We start from the raw sequence: 27898 nt of genomic DNA, 5'->3' as shown, positions 1-27898 counted from the left end.
AAGTACACTGCTGAGGGGAGCAGCGGGCGGGTCAGGAGAGGTCTGCCATGCCATGTGGTCACCTCCGGGGCAAGCGGGAATCGAACTCATGCAGAAGTGGTTTCAGCTTTTTAGTGCAGTGCTTTAACCCGCTGCGCCACCAGGGAGGGCCATAACTTGGTACTTTTTATGTCCTTATCTATCTTATCCTTACCCAGCCTCCAAGGTAAGGTAATTCGTTTTCAAAGCCCCAGTGGGGCTTAGTATATTTGCTTACAAAGAATATGTGCCAAGTATTTCTTTTGAATGAATGAATGAAATCCTAAAGTTAAGAGGGCTTACAAAGGAAGAACAGATTGGGCTATGTAGGAAAAAGCTGATACAAACATGTAGAGAGGTTTTTCTGCAGGTATTGCCTATAAGGACAGATTTTAGAATGTGCAACCTGAGAACCCTTGGAAACCATTAACCTTTCTTGTCCACCCTCAGCACAGCTCACAGAAGTTCTTTCAATTCGGTGAGAGAAATATCCCTTTCTTCTCCTCGAGGACAATAATTATCTTCCCCATTCATTAAAAATGCATACATCTGCAAAAAATCAATTCTTCGAAAATGGTGCAATCAGGACCAGAGCACCATTGAATTGCTCCTGCTGCTGCTAATTAAAATTAATTCATCAGCTCTGAGGGTTAATTCGGAGGTGAGGATGCAAAAGAGCGGAGTGCCAACAGCTCTGACTTCCTGCTTCAACATCTCTTTGTTCTTAAAGACCTTGAAGGAAATGAAAATATGCCTAATTGCAAATAGTGGCTTGGCAAGAGAAGTATAATTGTAGATTGCAATTTTGCTCTTCCTTGACCTGAAAGGGTGTCATTCGTGAGCCTACGGAAATTTGTCCTCAAAATGGAAATGTGGGACAGGCAGAAAACCCCAGTTGTTGCAACATTCTTGTGAAAACTTCACTTACCAAGGTCAGGTGACTGCGGTGCTAACTGAGCCCATGTGCACGGATGACAAACTAGAGTTTCCCAAGTCCCCGTGGTTTGGAGCCTGACTCATCCTTCCCTGTGCTGGAGCATCGGCTGACAAGGACCCCCAGGCTTCTTTTCTAAGACAAGTAGAGCCATCTTGTGGTCAAGTTTGAGAACTGTATTTGAGGTTGCAGTCTCCCGGAAACAGCATACAGGGAGGATGCGCTCAGAGGAAGGAGAGAAAAACAGAGAAAAGGGGAGAAAAGCAGGCAACATTACCAAGGAAGATGAGGAGTTTTGTGTGTGTGTTTTTAAAGGGGCTCCATTATTTACTAAGTTCAGAAAATGATGAGTTTGTTTAAATTTCTCAGACCCTCGCATGTTCTGACTGAATCACAGTAAATTTTTTTTTTGAAGATGTATTTATTTATGCATACAGAACTGGGGTACAAGCCAGAGGTTCAGGGGCGGTGAGAGGATTCAACCAGAGACAGAGTGGGGAGCAGAACAAGCCGACTGAGGAAGTAAACTGCTGTGGGGAGCAGCAGGCGGGTCAGGAGAGGTCTGAGGCGCCATGTGGGTTACTTTCAGGGCGGGTATCAAACGCATGCTGAAGTGGCTTTGGCTTTTTAGCGCTGTGCTTTAATCCTTGAGCCACCAGGGAGGGCCCTGAATCACAGTAAATTTTAGCAGTATTTAAAGATGGATTTGCTCAGGGGTCCCTTTTCATAGGAAACATTTCAAAAATCGTGTTTTGTGGTGTAAATTTGATGAACAGTTTAGAGTCCATGGTGGGAGACTCAAATCTCACCTACTGATATGTGAAGATAATCCTCCATTCTTAGAGAAATTTAATTACTAAAGAATGACAAGTGCTCTTTAATGACAGCACTAACTCAGGAGATTGGAGTATGGGATCTTTCTGTTGAACAATACCTGTAAGGACATTTGGAATAACCGAAAGCAGGGCATTCCCTTCTACTGTTCCTGAAAGATGGTTACAGCCAGCACTTGACATTCCCAAGGACCTCACCATATTTGGAGTAGACCGACTTGTGATAACTCGCCCCCTTTCTGTTTAACTCTGTAAGAAAATGTTTGCTTCTGCTGGGCTACAGTTAGCCTCTACAACTTACTCAAACTGGTCTTAGTCTGCTATCTTTTTCTCCCTGTCTTTCACAATTGGAAGAGCTCTAATTTCTTCTCAAAATCTTTTCCAAGGAAAGCGTCCCTCTTGTTCGTTGATGTGGTTTTCAGAGCCTCAGGTGGAGGGTCAGCCTGCCAAAGTACTGTCAGCAAGCTTCCGTGAAAGTATGTAACTGAGAATTAGATACAGCATATCAGGGTCATCTGACCAGGGCAAAGGGCAGAGGAACTATCTGGATCTTATACAAATACAGAAAATATTCATTTCAATGAAGCCTGACATTTTACTGGATTCTGAACTTTGTGAGCTATATAATATGCTGAGTGGATGGCATCTTGGCCTTTCATATTGTTAGCAAGTCAGGATTCCCACACACTAGACATTGTATTCGTGTTTCCACAACATATGTATTGTGCTTCACTTAGTCCCATTAAATTTAACTTAGTGGTGGTGGTCATCATTGTGGCTTGATCAGGTTTTTTTCTTCCTTTCTACTCGCCTGTTTGTTGCTATTGAACAACTTGTCTGTGTGGATCATCAGATAAGTTCTGAGGATTCAAAGACATTGTCCCTGCTCTGAGGGTGTTCGCCATCATATGGGCAGGCAATGATCACTGTTTTCATCATGTCACAGTGTTCTGTGGTGGTCACCAGCAATTGTCCTCTAAAATAGATTGACCCACACGCCAACATTGGTTGACATGGTCGTATCAGGTACAACGTTCTCTGCTGTTCTGAGAAAGTTACCAGGTATGTTGTGGAAGAGAAGGCCCACGTTACTGGACAAAGAAAATTTTTCCACATTCAGAAATAAAAGATGAAGGAATCAAACCATAAAATTAAATACAGGCACAAGTCAGTTTAACTATCTCAATGGCTGACATAAAACACCAGAGAAAAATAATTAATTCAAACAATTTTTAAAAATAATTCAGATTGACAGATTCTTATAAAGCTAAATATAAACTTACCATGCAACCCAGCAGTCCCATTTCTGCATATTTACTCGAGAAATGTGAAGTACACACAAATGTCCACAGCAAATTTATTATTAATAGCTAAAAATTTATTCTACTTTAGCTAAAAGCTACAAGTAGCCCAAAGATCCATCAGCTGGTTCAGAAATAACCAACTTTGTGATACCCATTTAATAAAATGCTAATCAACGATAAAAAGGAACTACTGTTATATGCCACATGGGTAAACCCTAAAAGCATTATGTTAAATGAAAGTAGCTAAACACAAAAACGGTATGATTCCATTTATTTTACCTTCATGAAAATGCAAAAGAAATTAGTTCTGTATTTGGGACTTAGGGGCAGGGCAAGAGATGGAGTAAAGGGAGGCTTAAAGGAAATTTGAAGGTTGAAAATAAATGTTTTCTAAAGTGGCTGTACCATTTTGTACTGCTACTATCAACGTATGAGAATTTTTAGTTGTGCCACATCCTGGGTGGAACATGGTATTGCCTGACTTAGTTTCAGCTATGTGAGTAGGTATGTAGTAGAATCTCCTGGCAGACTGATGCTAAATTTGTGTGGTTAAGGCAGTGACCATCACATCTCTCCTCTTGAAATTTTCCTTTCATTCTTGGTGATTAATAGGTAACTTTTAGGTGATATTTTGAGACCTTGCACATTTTCTTTCACTCAACAATTTTTAATGTTGATGACATTTACCTGAATTAACTGAAGGAAGCTAGTCTAAAAACAAGTGGAATGGGAACTTAATTGAATGCTGAATTTTTACATTAAAAACCAAATATAGGGAGCATCCTGGTGGCGCAGTGAGTTAAAGTACAGCACTATGAAGCTAGCTGCAACCAACTAGTGCACACTTCAGCACTAGTTGGATCTCTGGCCAGGGAGGTGGCCCACATGGCGCAGCAGACCTCTCCTGCCTCACCCACTGCTCCCCCAGCAGTGTATAGAACTGCCTGTTCTGCTCCCCACTCAGTCTCTGGTCAATCCTCTCACTGCCCCTGTACCTCTGGCTTGTACTACAGTTCTATATGCATAAATAAATAAATCTTAAAAAAACAAACAAACAAAAAACAAGCACAAAGGTCGTTTTGGGATTTACCTTGGATACATTTGAATAAGGCTATATCATAGGTGATACCATTGTTTATTTTGATGATACCCACATTTTAGATATCATGTGTCATGGGTTATTGGGAGTTTCTTCTTGGGAACAAATACGCAGAGTTGAAGAGTTATGATGTCTGCAACTTCCTTTCCAATGGTTTGAATTAAAAAAATGTGAGGTGAGGGGAAACCAGGTATGACAAAACATCAACACTGGGTAGTTGTAGAAAAGGGTGTCCATGTTTTATGTGCTTTCATCATACTATTCTTCCAAATTTGTATAGCTTTGAAATTTTAAAAATAAAGGGTGGGAGAAAAGCAGTTTTTTAAAAAGGTTTCAAACTCCAGTTATGTTGAAAACCCACATATTCACATAGAATGTTCAACGGGAGCATTCCAGACAAATGAGGTTTTCCTTACGTGTTCACCCATTATTTTAAAAAGAAGTAGCTCAGCTGAGGCTTACCCATGTCTTTCCTTTTAAACCAGCCTTGGAGAACTTGAAATGTAATCATTTTCTTGTCTTAACTACATTTTTTTAGGGCTGGCTAACCTCAGCTGACTATATAAAGCAAAAATTCACTAACTTGCCCTCATTGTAGGATATATTAACATCTTTTCCAGAACTGGCAGATTAGACACACAGAAAAGCAACGAGCAAGTGTATAGAAGAGTGGGAGAGGCAATAATATAGAACATTGTAGTGATAAAATTTAAGAAAAAATCTTTTATTTCAACCAAAAAATAAAGCATTTATAAAAATTGATTGTTATCATAAGCCTTATAGGAAGTCTCAATAAATTTCAAAGGATCTGGGAGAAATCGAATATTGCACAAAAAGGAACAATGATGCAAAAATTTTTTTTTCAAAAAATCATATATCTGACACCTCTTGTTATAATGTCAGTAAAATGTAAAAGTTTAATAACAGAAAAATTTTAAATCCATATATTTAAAATTATACAGACACTTTTTAATCATTCATAGGTCGTTAACAAAATAATAGTGCAAATTAGGAAAGTCTTGGAACTCCCATCCCTTTCACAAAAAGATCATACTCATCAAAACATGCTGAGGTATAAATATCAAAAGAAAATACATAGCAGTAGAAGGTTCTAATAGGATAAAATTTCTTAGCCTGACTTTCCTGAAAGTACTGTGCAATGCACACCAGGGTACATTTTATTTTCATTCTTCAAACTGTACACATGCATTACATATTCTCTGGTGTATTATTATACTTCACATCAATAAAAACATTATTTTAAAAAAGATTTCATGCATGTTAATACCTGTGTCTTTTCCCCCTCGCATTGAGCAAGTGAGTGATCATGTATATCTAGAACCACAGAATTAACTTGAGACTACATTTCCTCATATTTGAAAAACAAAACCCTGTCTGTATTTTTAGTTCGAAGTACTCATTAAGGTAAATTAATACCAAGTTCTTTGTACTTGGGCCTCAGATTATTTAATATAAACGTGAATTGACTCCGTTTGTTCAGGCTTTTCCATTTCTACCCCAATTTCTCAATGGTGCCTGGAGATATAAATTGTTTACATTTCCTGACTTGCCAAAATCAAATGATTTCCCTTTATATACAGTCAATAGTGTCTGTTCATACTTTACTTTTAAAAATATATAATGGAGTAATCTCGCAGAGTTAAGAACAAAACACCTGTTTGCCTAGAGGAAAAGATCATTTGAAAGGATTTGAAAGGATTTTTTAAAAAATTCCTATTATATCGCTTTTCGTACAATGGTCATTTTAATGATGTCAAGTCTTCGATCCATGAGCAGGGGATGTGTATCCATTTCTTTGTGTCTTGTGTTTCTTTTTTCTTTTTTTTTTTTATAAAAAAGTTTATTTTTACATCATTTTGCACATTTTTTTTTCATCTCAATTGTAATCCCCACGGGTTTCCCATCACCAAATCACCCCTGTGCCACCACCATAGTCCCGTGCATTTCCCTCCCTTCCCCCCCATGTCTTGTGTTTCTTTTAATAGTGTTTTATAATTTTCTTTATATGGGTCTTTTATCTCTTTTGTTAGGTTTATTCCCAAGTATTAGATTTTTTTCTCCTTCAATTGTAAAGGGAATGGTTTTTTTGATTTCCACTTCTCTGACTGGTTGTTTGTATATAGGAAGGCTCAGTAGCTTTTTGTGTGCATATGACCCAGCAATCCCCCTCCTAGGTATCTACCTAAAGGACACAAAAACATTGATTCATAAGGACACCTACACAATGTTTATTGCTGCTGTATTTACAATAAAGAAGACGAGGAGTCAACCCAAGTGGCCAAAAATAAATGACTGGATTAAAAGGATATGGTGTATATATATATAATGGAATATTACTCAGTGATCAACAAAGATAAAAATCATACATTTTGCAGAGCATGGATGGAGCTGGAAGGGATCATGCTTAGTGAAATAAGCCAGAAAGAAAAAGAAAAATACTGGATTGCTTCACTCATAGCATGAGTTTAAGAGATCAGGGGGGAAAAAAAAGAAAAGCAATTGTAATAAAGTAAAAATGAAAACCAGCGAACAACTATAAACCACAGATATTTTATGGGGGATTGGGATCAAAACTGGGGTAGGAAGAGTACATAGGACTACAATGATGGCACACAGGTGAAGTGGTGTGGGAAGTCCACAGGGAATACAACCAAGATGAAAAAATGCACAAAGTGAAGAATGATGTAAAAAATAAATTAAGGCCCTCCCTGGTGGCGCAGCGGATTAAAGAACAGCACTAAGAAGCTAAAACCACTTCCTCATGAGTTTAATCCCCACTCCAGAGGTGACCCACATGGCGCGGCAGACCTCTCCTGACCCTCCCACTGCTCCCCTCAGCAGTGTACTTCCTCGATCTGCCTGTTCTTCTCCCCGCTCTGTCTCTGGTGGATCCTCTCACCCTCCGCATCTCTGGCCTGTACCCCAGTTCTGTATAAATAAATAAATCTTAAAAAAAAAAATTTTAAACAAAATTTTAAAAAATCCCTATTATAGTCAGTGTTTTATAAATAGTAGGAAACATTGCTAAAATCATTGAAATAATTCAGCCTCGAATTTCCCCTAGTTTGTATTCTCATTATAGAGAGAATTGGAGCAATGGTAAAAAGTTGTCAGAAATGTGGGAGCTCCCTTGCATTAAAACCATAGCCTCAGGTCCTCTCTGGTGGCGCAGCGGGTTAAAGCACAGCACTAAGAAGCTAAAGCCACTTCAGCATGAGTTCGATCCCCAGCCCCAGAGGTGACCCACATGGTGCCGCAGACCTCTCCTGATCTGCCCGCTGCTCCCCTCAGCAGTGTACTTCGTCAATCAGCATGTTCGCTCCCCACTCTGTCTCTGGTGAATCCTCTCACCGCCCTTGCACTTCTGACCTGTATCCCACTTCTGTATGTGTAATAAATGAATCTTTAAAAACAAAACAAAAAAAACCCATAGCCCCACTGACCTGGGTAATTGCCTGAGAACCCACCATGTGCCTGGGAACCTGCTCTGTGAGTCAATACGCGCCCTCCCCTCCTTTTTGCTCTTCCCCTCCCTCAGGCAGAGGCAGCTCTGGTCTGGTTTCCATTCATCCTCCAATCCTTGAAACCTTAATAGTTTTTTCCTATTTGTAGGTTAGAGCTCTAAACCAAGAAGACTTCCTTCAGAGGATGACAGAACCCCCCAAATATACCTTGATTAAGCTCAGTTTCATCCAAGGGGCAGCTCTTTCATGGGACTGCAATTAAATAATAAATATTTTAAACTACTCCTCTAGCATACCTTGATTTTAAAAACGACCTGTCATAGTTTGGGTGGCCCAAACAGAAACAGAAACAGACCCAAGAATGAAAATTCGGTACAAATGATTAATTAAAGAAGAACCTCCAGGGCACACTGGTGAGGTGAGGAATCAGGACAAGGAAAGGTGTGATGTTGGGCTAAATCCTACCACAGGTAGCAGCAATTTGATATTTCAGGGGGGTCTGGAGGATAAGCTTTGCCTCTGAGTTTGTCCTGGCCTTAGGCAAGGGATGTTTCAGAGTCTAACATCCCTTATCACTGGCTAAGGACTACACCTCCCAGGTTGCTCTGGCTCTTCCTTCCGGTGGCCAAAGAGCCCCAATAGTCTCAGGGTGGTCTTCCAAAAGAGTGTCACAAACTTGAAATACAAGTGAAGTATATGGGTAGATCACCTGGAGCCTCAGAGGTGTCCCCCCTTCATGCCTAACCTGAAAAGAAGTGCTGGGAGAATTCCAAGTCACTGATCAGGGGCTTGGATGTAAATTAGCCAGCCAGGACCCTGAAAGCTATGTATCTGTTCCTGGAGACATCTGCAAGGACTCCCTGGGTTTGCCAGCCTCCCCAGGGGAGCACCCCTAAGGAGCTCACTTCCAAACCTGGGGAATGCCTGTGATCTGTTTACCTCTGGTGGAGGCAGTAAAACTTACCAGGTTTCAAACCCTGCTTGGGATTACAGGGCCAGAAGGCAAGAAAATCAAGTAGGTGGCCATATATTTAAGAAAATTATCGTGTACTTTACCTTCTATACAAGCTCCTATGATTCACTGATGTGAAGTGACTCTAGAAAATCCCTTAAGCAGATGAACAGGTTTTACCTGCCTTCATTCTTCTTCCTGGAACTCAGGCCCTTGTGGTAACAATACTGAGATTTAGCCCCTAGCCAACTAGGGAGCCCCCACCCACAACCACCATCATTGTGCACTTTGGTGGAAATGTAAACTGGTGCAGCCACTATGGAAAACAGTATGGAGGCTCCTCAACAATTTGAAAATATAACTGCCATGTGATCCTGCAGTTTCAACTTTGGGTATATGAAATCATTGTCTCAAAGTGATATCTGTACCCCACCCCACCCAACTTTATCCTCAATAGCCAGGACATGGAAACAGATAATGTAAGAATCCATTGGTGGATAAACGGACAAAGAAAATGTGACAAACACACACACGCAACTGTTATCCAGCTACGTTAAGTAAGTCAGACGGTGAAAGACAAATACTATATGGAATCTGCAAACACGGGTTTCATAGAAATGGAAGGTGGAATGGTGCTTGCCAGGGGTTGGGAGATGGAAGAGATGTTGGTCAAAGGGTATACAAACTGCTGGAGTTCAATGTACAGCATAATCACTGTAGTTAAAAATACTGTTTTATAAAGTTGCTATGAGAGTAGATCTTAGATGTCCTCAGCCTACACACGAACACAAGGTGATTATGTGAGGTGATAGAGTTGTTAACTAAATTAACTATGATAATTCATTTTGCAATGTATGCACATATCAAATCATCAAATTATATACCTTAAACTCAGTGTTAATTGTCAATTATATCCTCTAGTTAAAAAAGGAGAAAGTGTGTGGGGGAGGGGAGGAGAGAGAGAAGCAGTGGATTAATGAGAATAATTGTTTCAAAATACTTAACACATAATAACTTCTAAAACGTGGCCATTAACTATTGATAAGTAGGGGAAAATTCTGTGTCCGTTACATTCTGGAAAACTGTATTTCAACAAAATTAATTAGGTCATTTTACTGCAGGTCATCTCAGAGCCATTTGCATGCTAATAGGTTTGGTCTGAATGTGTCCTGGGTGGAATCTTAATGATGATGTGATAGTTTTGAGATGGGGGGGGGTCTTTGGGAAGTGTTTGGGGCATGAAGGTGGACACTCATGATTTCTATTTATGCTCTTATAAAAGAGGCCCCAAAGAACTCCCTGATCCTTCCCTCCAGAGGAGGTCCCATGGAGAAGTCAGCTGTCTGCAGCTGAGAAGGGGGCTCGCACCAACTACCAACCATGGTGCCCCCCTGACCTGGGACTTCCAGTTGCCCGAACTCTGAGAAACACAGAGTTCTGTTTATGAGCTACCCAGTCTATAGTATTTTAGCAGTCTGTACAAACAGACTAAGACACTAACATGCAATGTGAATCTCAGAATGGAGTGGTGTAATATGTTCTAAATCCCAGAATTACATCAACACAGAACCCATTTTTTTTTCTATACAAAGACCACATGATCAAAGGAACACACTTTGGGAAATTTTAACTCAACACATTCTGAAATGAAACCCTAGGAAAATACATTGAGTAATCCATGCGGAAAGCCAGCATCTATTATTGCATATTTTGTGAAATACAGATTTTCATAACAATTTACTTACCACGTTTAGCTACTATTTTGTTTGTTAGTTTCATTAATTTATGTTCATTTACATCTTTATAAAAACTTTGGTACGGCCCTCCCTGGTGGCTCAGCGGGTTAAAGCACAGCACTAAGAAGCTTAAGCCACTTACGCATGAGTTCAATTCCCGCCTGCTCCGGAGGAGATCCACATGGCGAGGCAGACCTCTCCTGACCCGCCGGCTGCTCCCCTCAGCAGTGTACTTCGTCGATCTGCCTGTTCTGCACCCCACTCTGTCTCTGGTGAATCCTCTCACCCTCCGCATCTCTGGCCTGTACCCCAGCTCTATATGAATAAATAAATAAATCTTTAAAAACAAAAACAAAAAAAAAATAAATAAACTTTGGTAGATGGAGTCTTTCTTAGAGTCTGTGGAGTTTAACATTTAGTTTCAAGGGCAGTGTTTACTGGATATTAAAGTATATATGCATGTAATATGTACATTTGCATATACACACATAATCACATAATACCCTATTTAAATAGGGCACTAATATAATTTTTCTTCAGAATGGTTTTCTGATGAGTACCTTGCTAATTATTTCAAACAGAAAGGATTTAATGCAGGCAACTAGTCACTAAGGCACGCAAAAGGGCTGAAAGAATACAAAGGGGAAGATAACACAAGGATTAGTAATTGGAGGAAATCTCCTAGGGCTGGTGAACCAAAAGGAGAGGAAGGGTGAGCAGATGCACCCTCTCTGCCCTGCTGCTGGGGGTGTCAGGTAGAGCTTTGGGACCACCAGCACCAGGCACAGATAGCTGGATATGTCATACCGGAGGCCTGGGCAGGTGCTGACTGGTGGGTGTTGGACCAATGAGACTGCAGAGCCTGAGGAAGAGGCTCCAGGTTTCAGGTGCTGCGGGAACCATGCCACGGAGCTAGAGGGGAATGGTTCTTCCCCAGCGCTTGCTTCCCAGTCTTTCTTTGGGGTTTCCTACTGCAGAAGCCAACACAGAGCCTGGGGAAGGAAGTCCTAAGATACACAGCAGGAAACAGAAAAGAAAGAACCCTCACATGACCAGCAGATTGGCAGAGAGAAATCATATTGGGTACATTTTAATATAAAATCGTATCTTTTTCTTCTCAAGATCAACAAAGAAATTGGTTTCTTTTAACTTCGAAAATTTGAATAAATAATGAAGAGATTAAATAGCACTAAGATAAGGTAATTTGGAATGAAATAAGAATATTTTTTAAAAAGAAAGTCCTTTCAGCTCAGACTCGAAGGAATGATAATATGAAATAAAATTTTCATAACTTATATGACAGTCTTAAATTACTTTTAAACATGAGCACTTGATTTGACAAAGCATGAAATTTTAATTAGCACTAAGTATTTCATCTCCTGTCTCTATTTTTTTTTAATGTTTTTGCTTTTTTGTACATTTTATTTATTGATCTCATTGTTCAGGCTGTCAAGGACTCTCTAACCATTAATATAATGCCTTGGGGACTTTACACAGTAAACACTGCAGCCTGGTCATCTGTGTGGACATGTGTTTCGTGATGAAAACTACAACCCAGCTGTATCTAGCACAGTAAAAACTGCTGCACTAGATTATGAACTTGAGGTACTCAAAATCCTGAAGTGCTTTGGAAATTATTAAGGAAAGATTGAGTATGTCTGGTTAAATTTTTGCCTGACATTTCCCAAAGCGCAGAGTGCCAGATGCTAATTCCTTACAAAGTGGCCTATCGCAGGACTTCTTTGGTCAAATACATCTGGAAAAATTGGCATAAGACAATGTTTCTCAAATTCTCTCTGATGAAGGATCAAGTTTTATCTCCAATTTGTCGCAGGTCATATTTTTTGTAAATACGGATCACAAACTGAATGGATTTAAAAGACACCCCTTTTTATAGTATGAGGGCTAACAAACATTAAACGATCCAGTTAAATTTCCCCAAAGTTTCTCAGTGTTTTCTCAAGTCATTTCAGTACTTACCACATCGCAGGGCAGGAAGAAAACTATTCAAACATTCATCCTCTGCAGAGCATATTTTAAGTTTCTACAAAATTTAAATGTTTCATTCCTAAAGTATTTCTCAGAGATTTTAATACATTAATGGGCATTCTACGTCTATAAAAGGTAGATTCCACGTGCAACCTTGAGGGCATCCCCCAATTAAATAAAAGCATACAACTTTGTCCTTTGGCTGGTTGATCACCAGCACATCTCATGGAATATGTGTTTTCTGGGACAGACTTTGAGAAACGCCTTTAAATGTGTTTTATTCATTGAATTATTTAAAAATGTAGCTCTATGCATGTCAGATGTGTTAACTTTGTTGCCCAGCCCATCTTTATTTTCAGCCAACTCCAAATTATCCAGAAATGGACAGATGAAAGGATGAATGGAGGGGAAAGGGAGGAAGAGCAGGCCTTGTATTTATTTCACATACAGCAGGTACTTAATAAGTATCACGTGGTTCTTAAAGAGAAAATTGTCTAAAGGCTCAGCATATTTTAAAAGTTACTTCTGTCATAATTTATATGGCAATTTTTCTTTCCCAAGCACTTTCTTTTTTAAATTCTTTAAAGTCATTGCCAGTAGCCAGGCATGTAATGCTAAACACAGAACCCACCAGAATACCAGTGCTCATGTTCTGGGGAAGTACTAATTCACAGTAAGTGGCAGCTCATTAGACTGACTCCCCATGTACAAGCTTACAAGGAAAAATCCTGGGGGTAGTCACCCTGCCTCACATGGCACTTTCGGCCTGTCCAGGCAGCCACGTAGCTTCTCCCGCTCCTCCTTTCCCCTGGCTTTTCCACCACTGAGGCCTCACAGATGGCAGCTGCTAATAGCAACCCAGCCAGCCAAGCCTGAGATTGCCTGGTGAGTTTTCCCAACTTTCTCTACTAGACAAGACCCTAGTGACTTGTAGTCTGCGAGACCCTGAAAGGTACACAAAAACAAGTGTAGACAGGAATGCCACAGGTTCCTTACAGGAGCTGTCACAAGATACAGATGGGGAACTAGTTCCAGCACCTTTGATTGCCCTGCAACAATTGATGCAGAATGTGTGGGCCCCGTACCCTGTCCCAGAGCCCTCGGGCTGGGAAAGTCTGGATTCTGGCAGAGACAGTGTGCACAGTGTGTCTTCCTGGACAAGTCAGTCACCTCCTTGCAGCATAACTCTGTACTATATTACTATATGACTGCTAAAGCTCTTTCGGGAACATGGTTCTGTGAACCTAAAGAAAGAAAGAATGGCCAGGACAAAACCAAGAATAATATTATCTAAATGATGACCCACTACATCGATGGATAATCTTGCCTCCACCATCTTAATTAAGTGGGAAATTCACTATTTAATTTTGTGCATGAGGCAGATGTGAAAGTGGAGGTTCCACAGAGTCATTGTTAGACAGAAATCAAGTTGGCAACTGAATGCTGATGTCTCTTCAAAAGCCCAGAAAGTTTCCTGAAGAGAAACTGAAAGACCGTACTGGCCTTCCAGAGCACACATAGCCTCCCGCTGCACAGCATCAGGACAGAACCACGCTGTGGTGAAAAGCCCTAAAGCCCATCCCTCCTGAAAGGTTTCATTTATTCTGAGGCCCAACTCAAAAACGACCTAGTTAGAAAAATTAACATGTCACTCACTACTCAGTAAGTCATCCAAGGAACAGCAGCTTACCTACTGGTGCTTATTAAAAAATGCAGAATCCCAGCCCTATCCCAGACCTACCCAATCAGACACTACATTTTCATCAGTTTTATGGGTGATCTGTCTGTCCCTTCTAATTCAAGAAGCCTGGTTCCAAATGTGTGCTTTGCATGTACAATTGTGAATAAACATTTATTACTCAGCCTTAAGGGATCCTGTTCAATCAAATTAAGGGCAGTTAGGGTGTAAGTTGGTAAATGTGGAGAGGGAGAAAAAGCAGAAAGGGAACCTGAGGGTGAACAGAGATAATTCATCTGCTACTTTTATGCATAACTTGATTAGCTCTAAGATTTTTCTTCAATTTGATTTTTAAATGGAATGATTGTGTCTAAAGGGCTCAGAGCCATCAATCACAATGGTACTAAAAGGTTTAAGGCACCCCTCTTCTCTCTTTTAGCATTTTTCATGGGGAAAAAATGCTTTGGGGAAGAGGGAAATGGGTAGAAATTTCCACATCGTCCAACTCAGGGGTTCTCAACTGTTCCCGAGGGGACACATCAGAGGGGTGAGATGTCAGGTGTCTGGAATCTAACTACTCTGGACTCTATTTTGCAATTCAGCAGTTATGTGGCTTCAGGCAATTTAATCCCCAGAATCCTCTCATTTCCTCTTCCATAAAATAAGAACACTGATACTGATACTTATAATGTCCCCATGAGAAATTTGGAGATATAAAGACTAGAAAGCTCCTTTTTGGGGTAGACAATAACACAAAGTATCAGATATGAGAGTTCTAGGCAACCTCAGCCAGTCAACTCCCCTCTCCCCCAACCCTGTCAGCTCTGTGTCTAGCGGCATGGCAGGGCAGACGTACTGAACACCTTGGGTGAGCCTGGCACATGAGTAAGTAACTGCCTTCCATAGGCGGCTTCGTCCACTAAGACGTCCCTATGATTCTGAAGCTTTCAGATTTCACAGGTTGTTGAAATTTCAAAAATAATTTAAGTCACAGATACAGGGTTAACTTGTAGGAATTGCGTGGGGAGTTTTGGTTAAGAAATCATTTTTAAATTTTACATCAAAAAGTAGAATATTATAAAAGATAATCCTTTTATATTTTATAAAGTGATTATATATTGTGTATCCTTTTATAAATGAAAATCTTTGAAAAATTTACCTTGTCCTCTTTTCACCTCAATATGACTAGATGAAATCCCTTAATAGGCCTAAGGTATTTGGAAACTACTCTCTCTAAAAACCCAAGAAAGTTAAGGGGATCAGTTTTGTTCAGTTGTTGCTTAGAGTTGCCAGAAAGTCCGTGTAGTGCCTGCTGACTGGACCTGCAGCCCCGCATTCACCCCGGCCCAGTTGGCAGGACAGGCACTAGAGTGGACGTAACAGGAAATGACAGGAAAGGTTGGGCCCTGTCGGGTAAGAGGGAGCTATCAAGCTTTTTCCCGCCTTCCTGCCATTAACATCAGTGACCAACACCTATGGGCTTACACGCGTGCCTGATGGCGGCACCTGGCGTGTGGTGTTCGGTGCGTGAGGGGCGGCGCTCGTGAGCCGACAGACGGGCTATTTAAGGACAGCAGCAGAAAGAGAATGCAGCAGAAGAGGAGCATGATGACCAAGGGCCACGCGGCGGGGCGCAGTAGAGACCAGCGAAGAGATCACGGGACCATGCCAGAGAGCCCAAGAAGAGGAAAGATTTGCCCAGGGCAGGGAGGCCTGCCAGCCTCCTTGCCTACCCTGCACCTACACTCTCTTTAAAAGAGGGTAGAAAGATCTGCAGAAAGATCATTACAAACCACCCAGGGCTCCACGACTCTCTCTACCGTCTGCCTGGACCAGAGACAACCTGTTCGGTGCCTGGCTGGTGCTACAGGCTCTTAACTACCCCAGGCATTCCCCATCCAAGGGAATCAAAGGCTTCTCTGGACGTGGCGAGGGCTGGGTTTTGGTGGGAGGCTGAAGTAGCTAGCAGATGGGAATAAAAAGGCAATTAGTTAATGCGATTATATTATTTAATGCACTTAGCTAATGTATGTTTTTTAAAGAACTGAAAGGAACCACATCCAAATGTAGGTAGATGTTATCATTAGGTGGCAGGGATTGATTATCTTTATGTGCTTTGAGCTTTTCAGTATTTTCCACATTTCCCCCAAGGAAGTATATTTACATAAGAGAGAGAGTGAGGAAAAAAAAAAGAGTTGGTCTTGAAAAAAATAAAGAACAGGGTCCTCCTGGAGTTGTGCATGCCCTGCCTCTCGGGTTCCATTGCAAGGTGTGTCCAAGAAGGATATTCAGGACCGCTGTTGAGACACCTCTATGTCTTTTGAATTTTGTGCAGGTACTAGCTATTCAAAAAGATGATTCGTTTTGAAAGTGTTTAGAAGGCTAGGAGGTTTACCCCATTTCCTACCTCTTCTGTGTAACCTCACCCTGCCCCTGCCCTGTCTTTGAGCCTTGGGGTGAGGAGATGGAAGTGGGTGAGGCTGTTCCTCCTAGGGCTCACACCTGGTGAGCAAGTGCCACTCAATTAGTTGTAGTACAAAATGTAATCGTTCTCATCTGGTGGGATGGCCGGGCAAGGCTTAATTGTTATAATTAAGTTTGCAAGCCATGAACCAAAAAAAAGACCACTTCGAACATCCAGGGCTTACCAAAACAAGTACTATATAAGACATTTACATGGAAAAAGAAAACTAAAGGAGAGCATTGTGAAACCAGACTGGGTGTACCAATTCTGGTCCTCTGGGACCTACCTCATTACTTTGAGGTAAGATGAACATTCTTACTCATTAGTAAATATTTGAGATGAAAGCTTTTTCTGTTTTGCTTACCTCCTAATTATCATTTTTCCAAAGCATCTGCTTCTGGGAGCAGATTAATTAGTTGGCTATTCCTAAAGGATGGATTCAAGTAGATCAAAGGCCTTCAACATGAAATTTGGGGAGTGTCATGGTGAACAAGATTTGCTCTGTTTTCTTTCAGAAAATAAAGGCTCCTGACAGGATGCAAATATTTAAATTATACTGCATTTTATTACTCTTCTCTCTGAAGAGCTACCACTTAAATTTTTTCTCTCATCCTGGTCATCTAAATACTGGGAAGGTGTGTTTTATCCGAGCTACATGCAAAGACCTATGAGATGTGTTGATGAGAAAATGGAGGTTAAGACTCAATGATGTTTTCCTTATATGCACCTTAGACATTTCCTCATTCTCATTTTTTGTCTAAAGCAATCAGCCCACAAATATTGATAGGTTCTGATAAATTGTGAATGTTTATCTCATGTTTGTACAAAAAAAAAAATATTGATTTGGAGACTCAGCTTGACAACAGTCCTAATACCAGGCAAGTTAAGTCAACTGATATTAATATCAAGAGGAATTTTTGAAGTGACTCAACTATACTTTACCTGCAGGGTTTCCCAGTGGAAGTGACCACCAGAATCACTTGGGGAGCTTTGTAAAGTTCCAGATTCCCGTTAGAGTCCACAGGATTCTAATTTAGTAGCTCTGGAAAAGGTATTAAGTATTTACTTCTTTCTTACTTTGAACTGTTTTAGTCAACTTTCATGCTTTCTATTTCTAAAGTTAAAAAAAAAACTGATGCGTTGTCAATTATTTGTCAGACCATTTTTTAAAAATTGATATGTTAATTCTGATAACACCAGTTATAGGCAGGTGGCAGTAGGGCAGAGCAGGCAATTAGGAGTCCTGGACCCCTGGGTGACTTTTTCAGGCTTTTAATCATCTTCTGATACCATTGGTAGTGAGGCAACTAGGTACAGGGCAGGCAGGGTGGTGGGGGTGGGGTGGGGGAGGGGGCCCAGGCTCTCTGGGCTCTTTGGCCTTCTCGGCCACTCTCTACTGCAGCCAGTCACAGGCTTCTCTACCGCACTGTCCCCGCTGCCCTCCATCCTGTCCCTATATGCCCAGTCCCTCCCGCCCACTTAGGCACACCCACACCATGCTCCAGGTGTCAACCAGCAGGCATGTGTGCCCTGAGCCCACACTCCCAAGTACCTCCTGCACTAAGGCCACAGATGACAGCCACAAAGGTTGATGGCACAAAAGCCTGAGTTTCATTTACCCTACACTGATTAAGATTGATTTGTTTGTTTAGAACTGGGTTCTCAAACCCGTTGAGATTTTAGAGATCCTGGCCACCAGGCCCCAACCGGATCAATTACATCAGAATCTCTAGGGATGCTGCCGAACATCACTTTCTCACAGTTCCTCAGGCTATTCCAACATCTGTCCAGACTGCAAATCACTGAGTGAGACCCAGACCAAGTGCTGACTCAGTGTGAGCTCTTAATGAGGGGGATATTGCAGCCCTCCCATAACAGTTCGTGGTGCTGATGGACACATGCAACTCATGGGCTGGTCACGTGTGCTCACAGCCAGGCTCTGGGTATTCCGGAGAATCCACCAACTGGTATCTCTGAAGTCAGCCTACTCAAACAAGATTTTCCAGATGGGGCACTGCTAGCGTCCAGGTCATCAGTGTACCCAAAATGTGTACCCAGGAAATAAGCAATGCAGTTCCTAAATTAGGCTGTTTTTCCCTTCTCCCCGCCCTCTTGGTGCCCTCCCCTGCCCTAGCAAATGATCCCCCCCGCATATATAGATAAATAATTTGCATGTAAAATAAATGTTACTTGACACTGATTTTATTGGTTTCTGTCTTGACCTTAATGCAATTTATTAACAATGAGCCACCAAACATGGAGCCTTGCTAATTTCCAGACTCAAGGCTGAGCACTTTAGATTCATTATCTCATTTAATCTTCATAATGAACTTTTGAGGTAAGTGCTCTTATCATTTCTAATTCATTGTTGGAGTTGAGGCTTAGGGAGGGGTGCAAACAACTCACCCACCCTCTAAACTGCTTTGTACACTAGTTGCTAGGACTCCACAAACCATGTTTCTGCTTTGCCTGGCAGGCTCTGCAGACAGGAGGAGGTGCCAGAAGGAGGGAGAAGGGACTTACCCCTTCCTCTGCTTCTTGTTCCTGTCAACTGTCTTCCCAGCAACTGCCCTTCACACCAAGAGTCCAGGATCTACAAGGCCCCTCCTCCCGGCTTCTGGACTCTGGAAACCGCAGACCCAGGCCTGGGGGCATCGATGCATCCTCAGTTTGTGCTGTTACCTTTTGCTTTGGAGGTCCTCCAGAACCCATTTTTCCCTTCAAATTTTATTCTGTCAGTTGTCTAGTTATCTGTAAAATTTTGCGATTCATTTTCACAGGGCCATATGCGCACGTTTCACTCACCCTCCACCAGTCCTCCCATGCAGTGCCCTGTCCCGTTTTTCTTCCCCCACTCTGTCTTCCCCCTCTCCTATTCCCTCCAGTAACCAGCATATTTTTCACAGAGCTTAAGGTATTTCCCCCCAGCATGAATTTAACTACTTCACTGTATTATATTCTCTCTGGAAAAATTCTAATTTTAGGGTTTCTATTTTCCTGACTGGGAAATGATTTACTGAAAGACACACAACAATAAATGGCAGAATTGGGATTCAAACCAGCTCTGTCTGACTCCAGAGTGCCAGCCCTCTTTTATCTGCCCACTGCGATTGCTGATCAGTGACTGTCGTAGAGCCTCCTAAACCTAGCTTTCTTCGAGAACGACTGCTTCAAAAAATTTTAAAAAGCAGACTACCCATTAAAAACAAATAACAACCAAGAAAAAGACTATTGGTGTGTGAAATGGAAAATTTATGGTACATTTCAAAAGTGCTTGAGGGTGATCATTTTTAATGCTAATCAAAAAGTCCTGGATCCTTAAGATACGGGTATTTCACATAGGCTAGTACAGTCATTAGAATGAAGTTAAATTCCAATATTCTAAAGGACAATAATTTCATACTAATGTATTTTTAGTATATGATAGATTATGATTTAGTATATGACAGATTATACCCAAAGGGAAAATATTTCCTGAAATAAATGAGAATCTTATAGCTTATCTAGTCTACACCCAGTTTATGTTGTAGGTGACCCCTTGAAGCTCACACCTCTGTGTCATCTGGACCAATATGTGCCATTTACCAATTCTGTTTCCTGCTGTGTGAATACCTACTCCATAGTGTTAAAGTGGAGCCTGTGAATGAACAGTGGCTAACACAGGGTAGGCTTGTGCTGTATGTTCAGCATATTCTGTTCTTAAAGTACATACATACACACAACAGGATTGCCAAATTTGTTGGAAAGTATAAAAGTAACATTGACTAAGTGATGCATGCCATGTACAGGGTGGGAGGTAAATTATTCTAGCGATGACAACTTTTCATCAAATTAAATTAGTACTCAGTATCTCTTTTACGATTATAAAAATCCTTAAAATCATTAGCCAAGCTGGGAATATACAAAGTAGAAAGGAAAAATTCTCTCTAATTCCAACTGCTGAGGGTCTTCTCTGTTAAGAAATTAGCTCTTACACTTTTAGCAACAGTATATACAAACACTCCCAGAACCTTGGTGCTTTATGGCTATCACTATGAAAGGGAGAGTTTTAGTCTATAACCATAGGCTTGCTGCTTACAATATGCAACATCAAGAACTATTGTGAAGAGTCCTGGGCCTGAGTAGGTGACCAGTAACCTAGAAGACCACACATGCACATACACACAGCCAGAGGCAGCTTTCTGTCCCAATGGGATAAATATGCATGGGCAGTAGAAGCAAAGGGATAGATTAGCCACCAGGGGGTTAGGTTTTGACTTCCCTGTACTACGGATAAAGGTCAGTACTCAAGCTGCAGTTTCATTTGCAGTCTCCAGGTAAGATATTTGGGGTTAACACTGTCTTCTAAATGTACTGGAATGCGAGTGCCACATATGGTCCTAATAATCTTTACTCTTGTCTAACTCAGGGTTCTGGCAAGGAAGAAAAGTCACATGCAAAGGATACTTAAATAGCGCTGCCTGAAAGGACAACCTTCAAAGAGGTTGGTAAAGGGAAGAGAGGAGTAATGAAGTCCCAGGGCTTTGTTTTCTTTTTTCCTCACCCCGCTCACACTTTCTCTCTTCACCCCAGTCACACTTTCTCTTTCTCATTCCTTTCTCCCTCTCCTCTATAACAGCCTCTGGTACAGAAATTGAATTTGTTGAGTTAAATGCCCACCTAATTCGATATCTACTGCACCTTAAAGTTCCCTGATTATGCTTTCCTTTAACTTCTCTATACTCTTTGGGTTCTGTGGAATCACTGAATTTTAAGATGGACAGACACCTTTCCATGGGAATATGGTTAGTGGAGATTGGAAGCAGCTTCACTTCACTCTCTTGGCTTCCACCGACCAGCTTCCCTGACTCAGGTTAGAAACATTTTACAATATTGCTTCTGGCCTGTTGCATACAGAACTGAACTACCACCAGGTTCCAGGCATACGTGGCTGGGATGAGAGCCTGGAGCAGCCTCTCAGGGATTTGAACTTAATGATGCTTGCAGACCGCAGGCCCTGTTCCTACCAGTCCCCTGCATACCCACATCTCTCCCAACACCATACAGATACAGGTCTTGGGGCTATCACCTACCTTTCTTGCCCACATCCAGGTAGAAGACTGCAGCAGTTTGTGAGCAGTTCATGACCCCTGACGACAGCTGTCTTGCATGGCCAACACTTCACCTGGATTGGCGTATGATATGCAATCCCAGGCCCAAGCACAGTCAGCCTGCCTGTTCTCATCCTCCATCTGAGTTAACTGCCTTGGCAGAGAGGACAGCTTTGGAGGAGATGCAGCCACTTGTACAGGGACCCAGCCAGCACCGTCTATGCCACAAACCAGCTTTTCGCTTTTGGTTTCCTACGTCCTGCTTTGCTTGTCCAGATTTCATTTAACAATTGGAAATTGCTTTACCACTAGTAGTCAGAACATGTCGTATTTCCTCTTTGCTCTTTATTTCCCAAACATCCCATCCAAAGCCAACCCCAGACACACACTAGGTTAATGAACTCTTTTAACCCACACACCACTCAACAGAGTCCTGCAAATTCTCCAGAGTCCTCAGACACATTCCATCTCTGTAACTTTTCCTTAATTGGATCTAATTCTTGCCACATACCCCTCTACTTATGCCAACTCTGCCCCCACCAGAGGCTTCACATTCCTGGGAGCATCTCTTATGGGCCCCGCTTCTCTCTCCTCACCTTGGCATTTCAGAATGGGTGTCTCTGTCACTTTTATCTGTTTTGTCTAAGGTGCTGCTGTGCGCTTCCGTCCCTCTCTGTGAACAACCCAGTATTTCCATAGAGCCTTATGTTACCAGTGGCTAACATTTGTTTTCATGTTGCTGAATTTGTATATATAACATATGTACATGTATATATAAATATTATATAAACTTTTTGCTGAAACACTTGAGTGTCAGTTGAAGAGATCTTACCTCTTTATCTTGAAATACATCAGTGTGTATCTTAACAACAAGGACCTTTCCTTATAAAGCCACCATGCTATGAGCAAATTGAGGAAATTTAATATTGACCTAATACCATTCCATAATATACAGAGACCACTCAAAGTTTGACAGTGGTCTCAGTAATGTCCTCTGCAGCACTTTTCCCCAGTTCTCTTGGCATCACCATTATGTTAGAAGTCAAGACCACCATTGAATTTAGACATAGATCTCTCTGACGTTCCTTTATTCAGGAGCATCTCTTATCCTTTTTCCTTCATGCCATTGACATCGTTGAAGGGCATGGCAGTTGTTCTGGAGACTATTCTTCAATTTGTGTTTGGTTGTTTCTTCATGGTTAAGTTTGGGCTGGGGCTTATTGGCAGGAATGTTATAGAAATGATAGATAGTGTTAACTTTTTTTTTTTAAGATTTATTTATTTATACATACAGAAACTGGGGTACAGGCCAGAGGTGCAGGGGCAGTGAAAGGAATCACCAGAGACAGAGTGGGGAGCAGAACAGGCAGGCTGACAAAGTACACTCTTGAGGGGGGCGGGTCAGGAGAGGTCTGCCACGCCATGTGGGTCACCCCCGGGGCAGATGGGGATCAAACTCATGCTGAAGTGGCGTTAACTTCTTAGTGCTGTGCTTTAACCCGCTACACCACCGGCCCCTAGTGTTAACATTTTCAACTCTGGCTGAAGAAGGCTTGGAGAAATTATATTTTTCTCCCTATAGTTTCTCTTCCTCCTCCACCTGAACCTGTAAAAACCATGATTCCTCATCTCATCTCATTGGAGATGTGTGGCAGGGCAGGAAGTGATAGTTACCCAGACACTCCTTGGCTTTTATTCCAGAAGTGTAGATCTACCAAGAAGAAATGGAGGGCTTTGAAAGAAGCAAGAGGGAAAGAAGGAACTGCCTCACACCCAAAGGAAGTCTAGGTGGGAGGGATCTGGGATTCCCACTAAGGAACAAGACCAGTGCCCTGCTCTCAGGCCGAGCCCAAGGTGGTGGCAGCACCTGGGAGGAAGCCCTGCTTGTGCCTCAGGAGGCTGACTCCTCAGCCAGGTTTGCCAAAGGCCCCAGTGTGCAAGTAAGGGAGGGTCCAATGGAGCCAGTAGACCTGGTAGTGTAACACAGACTGGGCAGAGTTGCCAGCTGACTGGCACCTGGAGGCACCTCACCCCAGAATGACCAGAGTTTTTGCTGTACCTAGGGAAGTGGCATGGCCGTAGGAATGACTGCCCAGCGAGAAGTGTACTTAGAAGAAAAAATAAGTTTTTTTTTTAAAGATTTTATTTATTTATGCACACAAGAACTGGGGTACAGATCAGAGGTATGTCGGGGAGGGTGAGCGGATTCACTAGAGACAGAGTGTGGAACAGAACAGGCAGATGTACTGAAATACACTGCTGAGGGGAGCAGTGGGCGGGTCAGGAGAGGTCTGCTGCGCCATGTGGGTCAGCTCCCTGGCTGGGAATCAAATCCATGCTGCAGTGGCTGCAGACAGCTTCGTAGTGCTGTGCTTTAACCTGTTGTGCCACCAGGGAGGGCTCTTAAGTTTATTTAAAGAAAGGAAAGGAAATGCAGTATTTCTCCTATACCCAAGTTGAAGAAGAGGTTCAGGCCTAATGACCGCTCATCCCATCCCTCTAACAAGTGGGGGCCTAGCTCTCAGCTCCCCAGGGCCCTTGCCCTTATAACCCCTCTTCCATCTCCCTTACCCCTCTTAGTGTATTTACCCTAATTTTGGAAGTGACTTCCCACTGCCTATAGAGTATGCTATTTGTTAAAAGCAAGTCCACACTAGTAAATGACAAACTCCAAGGAAGGAAAGACCAGATATTGGGTGTGAACACCAAACCTCGATCCCCAGGCAGGGAGCTGACCCACATGGCGCGGCAGACCTCTCCTGACCCGCCCGCTGCTCCCCTCAGCAGTGTGCTTCATTGATCTGCCTGTTCTGTTCCCCACTCTGTCTCTGGTGAATCCTCTCACTTCCCCCAACATACCTCTGGCCTATACCCCAGGCAAAATTGGAATGTTTTGAAGTCTCATCAAATCCATCTTAACTGTGACATATTATTGGTTCACCTTAACTCCAATGTGTGTTCTTAAAATCCAGTTTTTTCATCATTCTTCACTGCAAGGTCTGCCCTAAGCTACAGAGTACAATGATAGAGGCTTTGGGAATCCAGCTACCCCTGGCCTCTTAGTATACCCTCCTGTCTCCCTGCTGCCTCTGTGTCTTCTCCATTCCTCCTTCTGAAGCTCATCTCAAATAGGCCCTAATGTGTCTCTTCCCACTGGGGTTGACCTGACCCCAGTTGGCCCCTTAGTAACGGCTCACTCACTGGCCTATGATCAGCAGAAGCTTCCTGCAGGTAGCTGTCCTCAGAGCTCATTGCCTGCCACCTTGCATTTTTTTCATTTTCCTGCCAACTTTGTTCTATACCTGGCCCTTTGTCCTGTCCATGGCCTCCTGCTTTAGATCTTGGCACCTTTATTAGTGGGGTTCAGCTGGGAAAAGAGCAACTGCTCTACATGCAGAGTGGGGCTTCATTCAGAAAACTGGTTGTAAATGTATTAAGGTGTGGAGAGGCACAGGGAGAATGGGGATGACCCAGACAGGAGGCTGAACCTTGCTTCTGGGCTGCTGAAGCTTCACCAGTCTGCTAATAAGAGTTGTTGGCCACCCTGGCAGGAGCCAGGAGCCCACACACCTGCTGCTGCTGCTGCTGCTACTTCCGCTTCCAGAGACCCCTCCAAGGATAGGAGCCAGTGTGGGCTGGTTTCTTCTGACTTTCTGCTTCTGCCAGTGTCTCTTTGAGGCATATTCCCCCCAAAAGCAGTGGCAAGAGAATCTAAAATACACTCTGCACACCCACAGCTGGTCCAAGCCCTGCCAGGCCAGGCCCCGTGGAAGGGCAGGACTAGAGCTGACAGCCCACATGCTAGGCCTCACAGCACCCACCAGACACAGAACCTGCTAGCTGGTCCTTGGTCTTTTGCCTTGGCTATACCTACAATCAATCTCTCACCTGCAGAAGACTTCATTGTTAAAGGAAACCAAAGGTAAGACTGGCAGGAGATGCCACACCTGTGCAGGTGTCGGCAGGCTCTGGGCTCAACTGATGTTCAGGACATGGAAGACTGGCCTTACTCTACCCCTTGTTGCCTGTGGGGATCTGAATTTAGGAGAACTTGACGTTTTATTTTTGTTTCCTTAGCAGCCATTCAGCTTGACTCCTTACATTTTCCAATTTTGGTTCATTCTATATTGCCAAGGAGATATGCTAGGAATATTTGACTCAGGCATTACCCAAAACAGGAAATTGCATTTCACAGTGTTTGATTATCTCTGGTTCCCATTTGCTACTGGTGTGCTTCTAAGTCAAATGTCTGTCTTTGAACAAGTGGCCAATTTAACAGCAATTGTTAGATATTGGTTGAAAGTCTGCTACTGGCCTGACCCTGAATAAAGAATTTAAATAAAGAGAAAAATGATCTGCTACTCATCTTTAGGTTGTTTATGATTTTGTTAAGGAACAAGGCTTATGTGTATGCAGCTTCAGAAGACAAATACATATAATATACTCTACGATGGTAACGACTGTGGTATAGATTCTAGGGTTACAGTTCAGAAAAGTAATGTTTCTCTCTAAGGAAGGGATTATATTTAGAAGGAAAAGGAATGAAAGAGGTGAGTTCCTAGCAAGGAGAGCTCTGACAATAAAAGCAAGAAATGAACAGGCATATGTGGGTAGGCAGTAAGATGACTTGGTTGGATAGGAAATTATGGTAATTTTGAAGGTCTTGAACATCAACTTGAGGGAATTGAACTTGATTCTTTAATAACCAAAACAATGGTTTAAAATGGCAAGTTCAGGGGCTTCCCTGGTGATGCAGGGGTTAGTCTCAGTGCTATCAAGCTATGGACAGCCACTGCGGCATGAGTTCAATCCCCTGCCAGGGAGGTGACCCACATGGCACAGCAGACCTCTCCTATCTAGCCCGCTGCTCCCCTCAGCAGTGTATTTCAGTAGATGCCCCTGCTCTCCACTCTGTCTCTGGTGAATCCTTTGATCCTCTCACCACCTCCTCAGCACTTCTGGCCTATACCCCAGTTCTTGGATGCAAAATAAGTAAAAATAAATCTTTAAAAATAAACAAATAGGGCCCTCCCTGGTGGCGCAGCGGGTTAAAGCACAGCACTAAGAAGCTTAAGCCACTTCCGATGAGTTCGATTCCCGCCTGCCCCGGAGGAGATCCACATGGCGCGGCAGACCTCTCCTGACCCACCCGCTGCTCCCCTCAGCAGTGTACTTCATCGATTTGCCTGTTCTGCTCCCCACTCTGTCTCTGGTGAGTCCTCTCACCCTCCGCATCTCTGGCCTGTACCCCAGTTCTATATGAATAAATAAATAAATCTTTAAAAAAATAATAAACAAATAAATAAAATGATTACTTCAAACTGCATTGTCATCATTCTGGGTCTAGAGGATAGAACATAAGCAGCCTAAAAGAAACACTATTTCAGTAAGACTCAAGTGAAAATTTAGTTCTACAGGTCTAATGATTATATTTTATAAAATATTGACACATTAGGTATCTGATAGAGAAAAAATTGGTAGCATGTGTCTCACTGTATTTTTTCTCCCAAAATATAAAGTATAAATATCCTCCACTATTCTAATCCACTTGGTTCCTGAGTTTGGATAGTATAGCTAGAATGAAAGAAAGGGATGCAGTGATATCTAAATTGATTTGATTTCTTAGTTCCTGAAGTCCTGAGGGCAAGGAATTTGAGCCTTAACTAAAAAAATGCATCCCAATCTATTATATTCCTGAATTTGTATAGTGTTAAGAGAACAAAAGAGATTCAGTTCAGATTTTCCAGTGTTCTTTCTTCTATTCTCACCTCCAGATTTTAGGATCACATCCAACCTGTCAGAGGCCAAGGTCCCAATCCAGGTAAGCATCCTCTACCACTTGCTCTTGAGTGAGGAAGCAGGTAATCAAGTCTTGAACTGTTACCGGTGACTGAAGCCATAGATTGTTAATGGTGGCGCACGATCAATGGGGGTTGCTGAGTAGGATAGATCGGCCCAGGAAAAATACTAAAAAGTGTGGTGAAGCGACAGGTAAGTGATTTAATGACTAAAAAATGTGACCCAGAGCAGTCTTCCTAACTTAGCAGTTGGGGTCAGCAGATTTGGGCCCCCATAGCACCAATCTTCCAGAAGGCTGTTGTGGCCTGGCGGAGAAGATGGACGCCAGGCGTCTTGTTGAGATGGGTAAGTGTGGCCTTTTGTCGGGTTGTTTAGCTGCTGCAGCTGCTATTTTGAGTGTCCCTCTTCTGGTGTGGTGCTGAGGCGTCCCAGCAGCTTACGGAGCATCTCCTGTTGTAGTGTTTATTGTCTTTGTGAGTCAGAACCTGGCCTAGAGTCTGGCTGCCGTGTGTCCTCA

Source organism: Condylura cristata, unplaced genomic scaffold, assembly GCF_000260355.1.
Source record: "Condylura cristata isolate star-nosed mole 26May11 unplaced genomic scaffold, ConCri1.0 scaffold00023, whole genome shotgun sequence".
NCBI classification, from domain to species: Eukaryota; Metazoa; Chordata; class Mammalia; order Eulipotyphla; family Talpidae; genus Condylura; species Condylura cristata.
The sequence above is the reverse complement of the archived record's forward strand: the minus strand, read 5'-3'. Positions refer to the sequence as shown.